Raw genomic sequence first — 13,615 nt, forward strand, 5'->3', positions numbered from 1 at the left:
TCCCAGTATCATTTTCCTTTAGAAGCTATATTGCCAGTGATCAGCATGCCCAGGCCAATCTTCAAGACCTATTTAACCAGTTCATATGCATAAAACTTAGCTCTGCAGTAAGAAACTTAAGTTCCATCATGGCTAAGAGTGTTTGTATTCTTTGATTTCTTCATTCAACACATGTTGATAAGGATCCACAGGAATAACCTTTCAGAATTCCAAGTGAGGCTGCCAGAGACCCGACATTCCCTGGCTGGAATTCTGACATAGATTCAAGATTCTCTGAAACCTGAAACTTCTAGGAAAGTGGGGGTAGGTGTGTGGGCATGACGTAGAGCCAGGGAGCGGGTAAGGAGTTTTGAGGTAATCACAGCCTGCTTTCGACAGAAACAACCTGCTTTTGACTTCAACACTCTGGGCTTTTCACCTCTTCTGGCCCATTAACATTCCCTTCATCATTAATTGATTAAGAATATGTCAACTAGGTATAGGAATAGAGGGTAAGGCATTTGTGGTCTGACTGCATGGACAGGTGATAGCGAATATGTGGCAAAGATGATGGCAAAAAGAAAGAAAGAAGAGTGTCGGCACTCTTCAAAGACAGTAAGGTGCCTCGAATTCCTCTCGTGCTTTGAATCTCTGACTTCTGCTGCTGCTACTCCTGCTGCTAGCCAGAGAAAACTCTCTGCTTTTAAAGGGCTCATATCATTAGATTAGGCCCACCCCAATAAACCAAGATAATTTCCCTATCTTCGGGTCAACTGATTAGCAACCATAATTACATCTATAAAGTCCCTTTTGCCACATAATATAACTTACTCACGGATGTTATAGCACATCATATTCATAGTCCCAGGGATTAGGATGGGAAACCTTGTGGAGGGAGGATTGGCAGAATTCAATTTACTACAATTCAATTTACTACATTATCTTTCAGTAGAAAAGCTACTGCAACAGGTTTTTTTTTTTTTTATTTTCCCAGTTTCTCTCCGTGAACATAAATCACACTTATACACTATTAGTTCCACCTCTAATCATTTTACCTTTGAATTGATTCAAGTACACTCTTGGTCTTCCAAAGAATGGAGCTTGTATTCTGATACTTTTAATCTGTAATATTCATGTTTTACTCTGACTTTATGATACGTACCAGCCTGGCTTTGCACGGTAGAATACCTATAGAAATTTGTTCCTTTCTATAGTGCTGAAATACGCTTTTGGGGGGTATTTTTTCATAGAAAAACTACATTTATTTTTCTTTCATACCTGAAGCTAGTTCTTGTTTTCTATCATTATGTAGCTTTATATACAATAGTGATAACTTACAGGAGTAAATAGCACTCTAGTCCCTTTCATACGTAACTCTTCATCCAGTTATTTTAAAAACTATGTTATAGCTAGCTAGTTTCTTCTTTTGCTTCAGGTGTAATAGTTAAATGAATCAGCGCGAGAATCAGAAAGGTCTGGCCTTGGAATTTCAGTTGACACTAACAATCTCAGTGACTGTGTTCATTGGTAGAGGTCAGGCTCTGCTGCAGTAACGGACAGATCCTAAAATCTCAATGGCTTGACTCATTAAGTGTGTTATCATTCATGCATAGTCTGATGAGTGCTTATGAGGGTTCTTCCCAAAGCTGTGACTCGGGATTCAGGCTTCCTTCGTTTTGTGATGCTACCAACTCAACATGTGACTTCCAAGGTCATAGTGGGAGGAGAAGAGAGAACTGAAGGGACACTTTACCTCTTAAATGTCTCATCCAGGAAGTGATATAATCAGTTCCACTCGTTCTGCTGGCTAGACTAGTCACAGGGCTCTAACACAACTGTAAGAGAGGCTGCAATGTAGGGAAAGACAATGGCTCTTTTGGGAGAACTAACTTTCTCACAGTGACCACGGAAATTTTCCCAACATTCCCATATGTTTTCTCATTAATAAAATTATCCTAATAATCAGTAACTATGAGTTCCTCTCTTTCAGAGGTTCAGTATAGGTACCAGATATAAATATATGTTGACTTTTATTTTTATTTAGCTGAGTTGAAACCAGTGTTTCTTGTATGTCATCTTTGTCTCAGAATTGTTCATTTTCAATATAATGATTTCCATTCCCCTCCAGCCATTATATTTTCTTTTCTGGCATTCTTCCAACCTTGATCACAGACAGCTGGTGGCTTGTATTGATTAGTAATAACGTGCACATTTGACTGAGTCATTTTGAGCTGTCCCTTCCCACCTAGAGTGGGGTTGAAGCATTCTGAATTGGGGTTGAAGCATTCTGAATAGACTGATCTCTAATAAAGAACAATAAAGACAGGGACCAGTTATGGATGTCCCTTGCACCCTTCTCAATGTGGCTAGACAGAGAGTCTCATACCACCAGAACCATCAGACTGCTGCTTTCTGATTGGCATTGGATTCCCAGGAACAAGAATTTCCACACAATATCATGAAGAAAAGCATGCATGGACTTTTAGAGTCAGAAAAACATGTCTGCAAATTCTTTGATCCCTCTCCCATGCAGAAGTGGAGTGTGGGTGTCCCCTCCTCTTGTGTGTGGGATGACCTCAGTGGTTGGTCAACCAGGTGAGTCCAGCAAAAGTGAAACGATGTGACTTATGAGGCTAGGTCGTAAAAGGCAATTCAGCTTCTGCCTATTCTAATATTGTAATGATATCAAACACTTGGCAAGCGTTAGTTGTCCTTCCTTTCCTCAAGCTTATCTTTCTTCAACTAGTTTCCTGAGAAACAAGACTGACTCTGCAATGCTGTGGTAGAAATTGGTTGCAGCCCAGCATCTTTACATTTTGGTAATATATACCGTATTATGAGTACCCTCTTTGAGGTAGAACAGAAAACTCAAGACCCCTGTACTACCTTGTAGCAAGGATTCTGGCATGTGACCTAGTTTCCACAAATTAGATGCACCCTCACAATACATGCATTGAGAAGTGAATAACAGGAAGAAGTGGTCGTTTGCAAAGGGGTGAAAGAAAATTGTCGTGATGGTGGCAGAGGCATTTGATACTTTGGGGCTGCGGTGGCAGAGCTTTGGAATCCAAACCCAAGTGTCCTATTTCTGAAAGCTGAGTCAGTTACATATTTTGAATAAATAGTTCCAGGAACAAATTTTTCCTCACTTTATAGCCTCAAAGTCTGGCTTTCTGACCCACTCTTCCCCTGAAGATTTTGTAGGCTACCTAATAACTTCTGATAATTTTGTTATTAAAAACCAATGAGGAATATATAAAATAGATAAACGGGAACCTACTTTATGGCACAGGGAACTATATTCAATATCTTGTAATAACCTGTAATGGAAAAGAATCTGAAAAGGAATATATATATATATATAAAAATCACTTTGCTGTAAACCTGAAAATAACACAGCATTTTAAATCAACTATACTTCAATAAAAAGTTGTTTGTTTTGAAAAAAAAAAACAATTTGTGGTTACAATCAAGACAGGGAAGGGAAGAGAGACAAATTAGGAGTTATGAGATTAAAAAAAAAATCAATGAGGATTCTGTCATTTACAACAAAGGCCCAACTAATAAAAATGTACACTTCCAATCTGAGCCTCAGATCCAACGATTAACATAACACTTATGTAAGAATAATGTCTCATACATAGTTTATAAAGAGCTCTCATGAGTTATTTTTTAATATAAATTTTCATCTTTAATGCCAAACTCTTTTCCAAATTATACCCATTTACTCTCCTACCATTGACATTTTACACTTTATCAACAGGGATTTTTTAAACTTTACCAAAATTTTGGTTATGTCGTGCTATCTCAATTGACTTTTTGTGTAAAGTTCTATGAATTTTAACATATATATAGACACCAATCTGTCTACCATTGCTATAGTTCTGTCTTTTTGAGAATGTCATATAGAGTATACACTCCTGTATACTGTAGAGCATGCAGTACAATTTTTTGAAAATGACTGGCTTCACTCAGCATAATGCCTTTGAGATTCATCCATGTCATTATACGTAGAGAGAGTTTGTTTCTTCTTATTGCTGAGTAGTTGTCCATTGTATGCGTATACAGTTTGGTTACCTGTTCACCTATTGAAGGATATTTGGGGTGTTTTCAGTTTGAGGCAATTATGAACAGAGTTGCTATAAATACTCATGTACAGATTTTGTGTGAATATAAGTTTTAATTTCTCTAGAATAGTAATCAAGAGTAGGATTGCTGCATAGTTTGGTGAGTGTATGTCTCCCTTTATAAGAAATTGCCAGATTGTTTTCTAGAGGGGCTTTACCATTTTGCATTTCTACCAGCAATGTATGAGAATTCCAGTTGCTGCTGTCCTTGCCAACAGTTGGTATTGTCAATATATATATATATATTTAAACATCTTTATTGGAGTATAATTACTTTACAATGGTGTATTAGTTTCTACTTTATAACAAAGTAAATCAGCTGTACATATACATATATCCCCATATTTCCTCCCTCTTGCGTCTCCCTCCCACCCTCCCTATCCCACCCCTCTAGGTGGTCACAAAGCACCGAGCTGATCTCCCTGTGCTATGTGGCTGCTTCCGACTAGCTATCTCTTTTACATTTGGTAGTGTATATATGTACATGCCACTCTCTCACTTCGTCCCAGCTTACCCTCCCCCCTCCCCGTGTCCTCAATTCCATTCTCTACACCTGCCTCTTTATTCCTGTCCTGCCCCTAGTTTCTTCAGAACCATTTTTTTTTTAAGATTCCATATATATGTGTTAGCATACCATATTTGTTTTTCTCTTTCTGACTTACTTCACTCTGTATGACAGACTCTGGGTCCATCCACCTCACTACAAATAGCTCAATTTCGTTTCTTTTTATGGCTGAGTAATATTCCATTGTATATATGTGCCACATCTTCTTTATCCATTCATCTGTCAATGGACACTTAGGTTGCTTCGGTACATCCCCGGTAGTGGGATTTCTGGGTCACTATTTTTAATTTTAGCCATTTTAATATGTGGTTTTAATTTGCATTTCCCTAATGGCTAATGATGTTGAATGTCTTTTTATGTGCTTTTTTTTTTGTGGGGAATAATTGTGATCCCTGATCCCCATCATAAATGGGGTTCAACAGGTTACCTGCGTCTCCCGGCATAGGGTAGGCACACACTGAGCTAGGCATCACAGACCTGTTATTGCTCAGTCTTGGGTGGCTGAATGCCCTTTGTCCCTCTAAGAAGTATGCGTTTATTATATCCTCTTTGGTGAAGTGTCTGTTCAAGTGTTTTGTCCATCTTGTATTTGGCAAAAATAATTTTTCAATTTTCTATTTGTTGTTATTTTCTTACTATTGAGTTCGCAGAGTTCTTTACATATTCTGGATAGAAGTCCTTTATCAAATAAGCGATTTGCAAATATTTTCTCCCAGTCTGTAGCTTGTCTCTTTTCATCCTCCAACAGAGCCTTTGGCAGAGTGAAAGTTCATAATTTTAATGAGGACCAGTTTGTCTATCTATCTATCTATCTACAGTTTATCTATCTATCTATCTATTTATTTATTTATTTTATGGATCACGCTTTTGGTGTCATGTCTAGAACACTTTGCCTAACCCCAGTTCTTAAAGATTTTCTGTTTTTTCTTCTAAAAGTTATATAGTTTTATGGTTTATATTTAGATCTATGATCCATTTTGAGTTAATTTTTTTGCATATGAATGGCCAGTTATCGCAACATTCTTGTTGAAAGATGTTCTTTCTGCAATTAATTTTTTTTGCATCTTTGTCAAAAATCAATTGGCCGTGTTTATGTGGGCATATTTTTGAACCCTTTATTCTGGCCCATTGATCTGTTTGTCTCTGCATTCACCAATACCATACTGATTCCTATAGTTTTATGGTAATTTTTGTTTGTTTGTCTTTTGTTTGTTTGTTGTTTTGTTTTTGAGTTTAAAAAGGTATTATTCTTTATTTTAAAAAATAGTGATAAAATATACATAATATAAAACTTACCATCTCCACTATATTTAAGTGTACAGTTCAGTGGCATTAAGTACATTCACATTGTTGGTGCACCCATCACCACTGTCCACCTCCAGAACGTTTTTCTTTCTTTTTTTTTCACACACACACACACACACACACACACACACACACTGTATTTTATTTTTACAAGAGCTAAATAAACTGACACCAAGCATTGTAAATGGATGACCACAACAAAATACCATACTGATTCCTATAGTTTTATGGTAATTTTTTAAACTGGGTAATGTGATTCCTCCATTTTGTTCTTCATTTTCATAATGGTTTTAGCTATTATAGTTCCTTTTACATTTCCTAATAAATTTAAAAACCAGTTTGTTAATATCTATAATAAATCCTGCTCTAGATTCATATCTTGATATTCAGCAGTTATTCCTCCAACTTCTTCTTTGGGATTGTCTATCTATTCTTGGGCCTTTGTATTTTCACATACGTTTTTGAATCCCGAAAATTGAAAACAGTTTTAAGAAAATAATTTTAACTTTAGAGTCCTATCTTCCCAAGATCTAGGACTTCCCATTTCCAAGGCGCCTGGACTCTATTTTCAAAGACCACAAATGTCTACATTTTAGGTAGCGATATTTATAGTTACTAAAGGTCATTTGCTTTGTATCTCACCTCTGATGATACCAGACCAGTGTGGAACCAAGACATTACTACTGGTCACCAAAATCTGGCTTCCTTTTCCTTCTGGAGATAGAGGAGGAAGTATTATCTCCACTTCTCCTTGAAGCTAAGCAGTACCTTGTGACTTGTTCCAGTTAATCACATGGGGACTGAAGTCATATGAGTTACTTCTGGGCAGAAACATCTAAGAGCCAGTGAGGGCTTCCCTGGTGGCGCAGTGGTTGGGAGTCCGCCTGCTGATGCAGGGGACGCGGGTTCGTGCCCCAGTCCGGGAGGATCCCACGTGCCGCGAAGCGGCTGGGCCCGTGGGCCATGGCCGCTGGGCCTGCGCGTCCGGAGCCTGTGCTCCACAGCGGAAGAGGCCACAGCAGTGAGAGGCCCGCGTACCACATACAAAAAAATAAATAAATAAGAGCCAGTGATTCCCCATGTTTGCCATCACATTCTGCCATCGCAGTTGGCTACGGTTTCCCAGGATGGTATCTCCATCAGTTCAAGTTCCAGAGTGAGGATAATGTGCCACAGAGTCCAAAACATCATACAGTGGACATGTAGCATGAATTAGAAATAAATTTATGTTGTTTTTTACCACTGGAAAAAAAAACCCTGGGATTGCCTGTTATTGCATGATAACCTTGACTATCTTGACTAATACTAGGTAGCTGAGGCTAACAGACAGTGACCATGTCAAACTGAAGTATACCCTGGTAAGGCTGCCAGGGCAGCCTTTTCCAAAAAGAACCTGACAGCTTAAGCCATATCGGGGGCAAACACACACAAAACAAACAAAAATTCAGAGTTTTATGGGCATTTTCAAATAGACCCATTTCTACTTTTGTTAAAATGATAAAGTAACTACATTATCACCTTCTTGACCAAGGAAATACAAAGTTTCTTTATGTAATGATATAGCATACTCTATCTGTCTCTTCTTGTGTCTTCTGCTATCCCTTTTCTTAGCTTCTCTTCAGCTACTAGCCTTTTGGAAATGTCTTTGTGTTCTTGGTTGGGGTTGCGGTGGGGGGGTCTTCTCTTTTCAAGTAGGTTTCTCTCTGGGCAGCATTATTTATTTGCAAATAGTAGATATGGTCATTGTTCCTGGTTTAGTAGATATGGTCATTGTTCCTGGTTTACAAGAATTTCAACCCCTGCCACCCTATTTTAACTTTCATCCAACACATCCATGAGCATAGCAACAGAAGACTTGTCCTTTTGCTGGACTCCGCTGTAATAGCGGTGTGCCTCTGCCACCGGCCAGTGGCAGCTTAATGGAAATCTTTGTTCATTTCAGGAGCAGGACACTTTGTATTCTAAGTTACAGATTGGTTAGGCTGTCAAAGCGCCATTGATTTTGCCAGATGTATAACAAAAAGGCATTTGGTAGTCTCTGTACTTCTTCATTAACATACTACACCATCATAGTGTGGGGTCAGAGATCTGGAAGGTAATGTCTACTTTTTTTTCCTCTGCATTTCAAGCCCTTTCTTTTGCATTCAGTAAATTCAATGAGAAGGCTTTGAGTACTTTGACTTATGAGTAGTTGGCCAATTATTTATGGAGTGTCTCCAAGTCACCTTCGTAAGCTTTATTCTCTGGTATTTTTGACTTTGTGGTACATCTGTTCTCTTTATGTAAGTCCCTCTTCAAGGTCTTTACTACAGCTTAAAATTATACAAACCGTGTAATCTATTCTTTGATACATTTACTTCAGTTTGCTTAAGGTCAAAATTCATGCTTTGCTCACCTCCACCATATTCTAATAACACGATGGCTTAAAAAACATGTTATTATGGAAAATTTCACAGTGACATAAAAGTAGAGAGAATAGTGCAAGTAACCTCCGTGTCCTCATACCCTTCTACAACAAACAGAATTTGTGGCTACTTTTATCTCCTCATTCTCTCTTTAACCATGGCCACACCCACCCCCTTGCAGGACTTTTGAAACAAATCATAACGGCTTATGTTTAATTGGTAAAATAATAACATACTTTACAGGTTTTTTGCTGATTATTTTCTTTCCATTTCTGTTTTTTTTGCAACTTTATTTATTTTTGGCTGCATTGGGTCTTCGTTGCTGCGCGTGGGCTTTCTCTAGTTGCCACGAGCGGGGGCTATTCTTAGTTGCGGTGCAGGGGCTTCTCATTGCAGTGGCTTCTCTTGTTGCGGAGCATGGGCTCTAGGAGCACGGGCTTCATTAGTTGTTGCACGCGGGCTCAGTAGTTGTGGCACACGGCCTTATTTGCCCCGCAGCATGTGGGATCTTCCCAGACCAGAGCTCAAACCCGTGCCCCCTGCATTGGCAGGCGGATTCTTAACCACTGCGCCACCAGGGAGATCCCATTTCTGTTTACTTTAAATGCTACTAGAAATGATATTTTCTGTATCATACTGAATTTCCATAGGCTCTTAGACTCTCATTCATCTTCTTTATTTCATTTCCACATAGCTTAAGTTCCTTGGATCAGTTTTTCTTTGGGTTTATTCTTGTTTATCCAAACATGTACTTTCGGGGCTTGCACCTCAGTCAAAATTTTCTTCTTTGTATATTTCAGTTCTAGCCACTTCAGTAGCGTATGTCAGAGAATTTAATACCTTCTGGCATACATCTGTGTGCCTTCCTGCTTTGTACTCCAAATCCAATCTTCTAGTTGCATCTGCAAATGCATTTTCCCATGGGAGCATTTTCACTGTGATCTTTGTGTTTCCTTGATGTAATTTTCTTGGAAAACATATGGACTTTTATGTATACTTTACACCAGTGATTCTTAAACCAAATCAGGTTGTAAAGGTCCGTGGAAATCAAGAAGTGGAAGAACATGAGTTCTGATTTACTTCAAATCTATAAACAAGGCATAATTTTATCATCAGAAAGTGAATATTATATCACTGCAGATTTCTGCATTCCAACATAAAAGGAAAACTGCATGTAATTTGTAAGAAATCACATATCCACTCTTTCAGTTGACCTTTGATTGCTTCTTGCACGTTTCTATTTGTCACCTCTTACATGAGCTGGAGGACAAGAATGGGCAATAAATCTCGAAGGCACAGGACTTCCCTGGTGGTCCAGTGGGTAAGACTCTGAGCTCCCAGTGCAGGGGACCCAGGTTCCATCCCTGGTCAGGGAACTAGATCCCACTTGCATGGCGCAACTAAGAGTCTGCATGCCGCACTATGTTGCAACAGGATCCCACGTGCTGCAACTAAGACCCGATGCAGCCAAAATAAATAAATAAACTAATTAAATATTTTTAAAAATCTTGAAGGCGTGTTTATAGGAGGAAAACTGAAAATTAAGATGATTCTTTACACTTACTGAAGTTTTTCTAATTAGGAAAAGCCCACCAATATTCTGTTTTAGTAGTGGAGCAGCTTGAGAACACCAGTGTTCCAGAGGAGCACCTAGCAATCTGGTATGCAGTAATCTGACCATTTGACTAAGAATACTGCATTTACCAACTCAGAGATGATGCTTTGTTTTCAGTCATAAGGAGTCAGTATAGTTCCCATGATCCGCCCATTAAATGAGCAAAGTACTTATATTGGGTTGGCCAAAAATTTGTTCAGGTTTTTCCACAAGATGTTATAGGAGAACCCGAACGAACTTTTTGGCCAGCCCAATAAAAATGTAGCATTTCTAACGAATAAGTAAAGTGCATAGAGCAGTGCCTGGCACATAGTAAGAGCTATGTAACAGTAAGTTTTATTATTAGATTATTGTTGTTACCTGGGTTTCCTTTGGCACTTGGTAATATAATGTGACTGGAACCTCTTCTGGTGCCTTCACCAGGTCTGTCTTCTAACTTACTCTAGTTTTTGTTGTTGTTGTTGATTTTTGTTTGTTTCTTTTTGTTTGTTTGTTTGGCTGTCGCATGAGGGATCTTAGTTCCCCAACCAGGGATCGAATCTGTGCCCCCTGCAGTGGGAGCGTGGAGTCCTAACCACTGACCCACCAGCGAATTCCCTCTACTGACTCTAAAATAGGGGCTTGGGCCTTCCCTGGTGGTGCAGTGGTTAAGAATCTGCCTGTCAATGCAGGGACACGGGTTCGATCCCTGGTCCAGGAAGATCCCACAGGCTGCGGAGCAACTAAGCCCGTGTGCCACAACTACTGAGCCTGTGAGCCACAACTACTGAAGCCTGTGAGCCTAGAGCCCATGTTCCACAAGAAGAGAAGCCACCGCAGTGAGAAGCCCTTGCACCGCCAAGAGTAGCCTTCCGCCTTCCGCAGCTAGAGAAAGCCCGCACGCAGCAACGAAGACCCAACGCTGCCAAAAAAAAAAAAACGGGGGGGCTCACCTAATACCACATCTTTGGCCTCTGTGGTTCTCCTCTCTAGATATAGAGATAGAGATAGGGATATAGTCTTCCCCTCAGATTTCACGTATTCTCTTGACATGTGAGAAGTAGATGGAGGAGCTGGAGATGGTTAACCTGTAAGAGAGAAGAGTACATGGAGCATTTCCATAGGGCTGTTGGGAGGCTGAGGCAGTGGCCAGTCTCTGGATCAATGATTCTTCAATCCTCTGTAGTGACAGACTGCTTTGTACCTCTGATGCAAGCCCTTCCCCCAAAAAATGATTGAGCGTTTGCAGAGGCATCATAGACCTCCAGAAACCCATCCGTGGATGGGAAGGCTTCCTGCCTTGGTCTGGAGGGCAAAACGAGGACCAGGGAGTGGACGATGTTGAATGGGCAGGGAAAGAAGTCCTGGTTCAATATAAGGATGCTCTTTCTAACAGAGTGGTAGTTCTCCAACTTTGCAGGATTTTACAATCATCTAGGGCGATTTTAAAAATTCTGATGGCCAGGCTGTGCCCAGACCGACAAGAATCAGAATTTCTGTGGGTATAGTCTGGGCATTTTTACTTTTTATAAAGTTCCCCAGATGATTCCAAGATGCAGCCGAGTTCAGGAATCAGTAAATTAGAGTACCTTGCCATTGGAACAGTCTCTTTAAGTAGTGAGCACCTTGTCAGTGGAGATACTTCAAGCACAGAACATTTTTCTTATTGATTTGAACATTCTAACTACACTTAATCTCTCCTAAACAGTATCTGTTTCTTTGCTCTATTAACCTCAAGTTCAAATTTATTTTATTATTTAAGAAATGACTTCGCTTTTGATTCTCTGCTTTTTTTCTTTCCAATTGTACACTTGTTAAGTCTATGGGTTCTGTGGTATTTGCATTTGTAATTCAAAATTACAAAGGTATGAGTGTACTCATAGGAGCTTCTTTGGCCTGGGCAGCAACTGAAGTGAAATTTCACAATATGAAAGGCCCAGGCTGGTTTGCACAATCTGTCTGGTCCTTAATCATACTTCTGTTTGGAAACAGAATAGCACTTCTAGTTTTCAGTCACTTGTAATATCATTTCTTTCCCTTTCAGTGTTCATTCATTTCCTCTGATGTCATATTGGAAAAGATTAGGATGCCCAAAGATATTTGACCTTCCATAGGTACATGGAACTTGATTAGCATCAAAATGCCATTTTAAGCCTATGTGAAAAAGCCAAAATGGTAATTAAACAGATATTGTTATAAGAAGTTGCTGATCTCTACCTAGACAGAAAGTGAAAATGTATGCTTCTGGCAGGGGTCACTTTGGGGTGAGAGAGCAAGGCGTGTGGTCCCCAGTGGCCTCTGTCTCATTACAAGCAAAGTTTTCCTCAGGAAGGCCCTGGCCATTCATCAGCAGCCATTGTGCTGATGTAATATTGGTGGTCATTGCCTGGGCATTAGAGTCCATCCACACAGCTTGCAGGGTCCCCAGGAGGAACCCATCTGTGGGACTGTATTACAATCATGCTGGTTTTATAGATGAGCAAACAGACCTGGAAAAGTAACTCGCCCAACAAAACAGACAGCTAGGACATAGGATTGGAACCCGAGTCTGTGCTCTCCTGATAAGGATGATTACTTTCCTAACACTTTGGCTGGCTTATGAATGCCAAGTCCTATTTTTCAAGCTGGAAAAACATCAGCTAAAGATAGATAGCATCATCATCACCACCACCTACCACCACCACAGCCACCGACACCATCATCACCACCACCTACTCTATCAGTTCGCTAGGACTGCCACCACGAAGCACCACAGACAACAGAAGTTTACTGTCTCAGTTCTAGAGACTTGGAGTCCAAAGTCAAGGTGTTGGCAGGGTTCGTTCCTTCTTTTTTTTGGGGGGGGTTGTCTTTTCACTTTTTTTGTTTGTTTGTTTGTTTTGACCACGCTGTGCAGCATGTGGGATCTTAGTTCCCTGACCTGGGATCGAACCTGTGCCCCTGCATTGGGAGTGCAGAGTCTTAACCACTGGACCGTGAGGGAAGTCCCTCACTTTTTTTTTGTTATATCGAAGTATAATTGATTTACAGTGTTGTGTTACTTTCAGGTGTACAGCAAAGTGATTCAGTTATATATATACATAATAGATATAATATATAATTATATCTATAATATATATACTCTTTTTCAGAAAGAATATATATATTCTTTTTCAGATTCTTTTCCCTTATAGGTTATTATAAAATATTGAGTATAGTTCGCTGTGCTATAGAGTATGTCCTTGCTGGTTATCTGTTTTACACATGGCAGTGTGTATATGTTAATCCCAGACTCCTAATTTATCCCTCCCCCTGGGTTGGTACCTTCTGAGGCTGTGAGGGAGGGATGTGTTCCAGGCCTCTCTCCTTGACTTGTTGATGACCGTCTCGTCCCTGGGTCTCCTCACATTGTCTTCCCTCTAGGCATGTCTGTGTCCAGAGTTCCCCTCTCTATGTGGACAGCTTCATATAGGGTGGATGAGGGTGAACCAATTGACTTAGCTTTGACCACATTCTCCACCAGCTTCCTCAGAAGCCAAAGGATCCCCAAGCCGACATCCAGGGCTGTTCGGACAGGACAGAGGAGGTGGCTGGGATGCATCAGTCACACATAGCACGATGGTTCTCTTCATATTAGCACAGTATCATTTGGATGTTTTGG

The sequence above is a fragment of the Aethalodelphis obliquidens genome, unplaced genomic scaffold (genome assembly GCF_003676395.1).
Source record: "Aethalodelphis obliquidens isolate GAN/ISIS:26980383/991018 unplaced genomic scaffold, ASM367639v1 scaffold20, whole genome shotgun sequence".
Taxonomy (NCBI): Eukaryota; Metazoa; Chordata; class Mammalia; order Artiodactyla; family Delphinidae; genus Aethalodelphis; species Aethalodelphis obliquidens.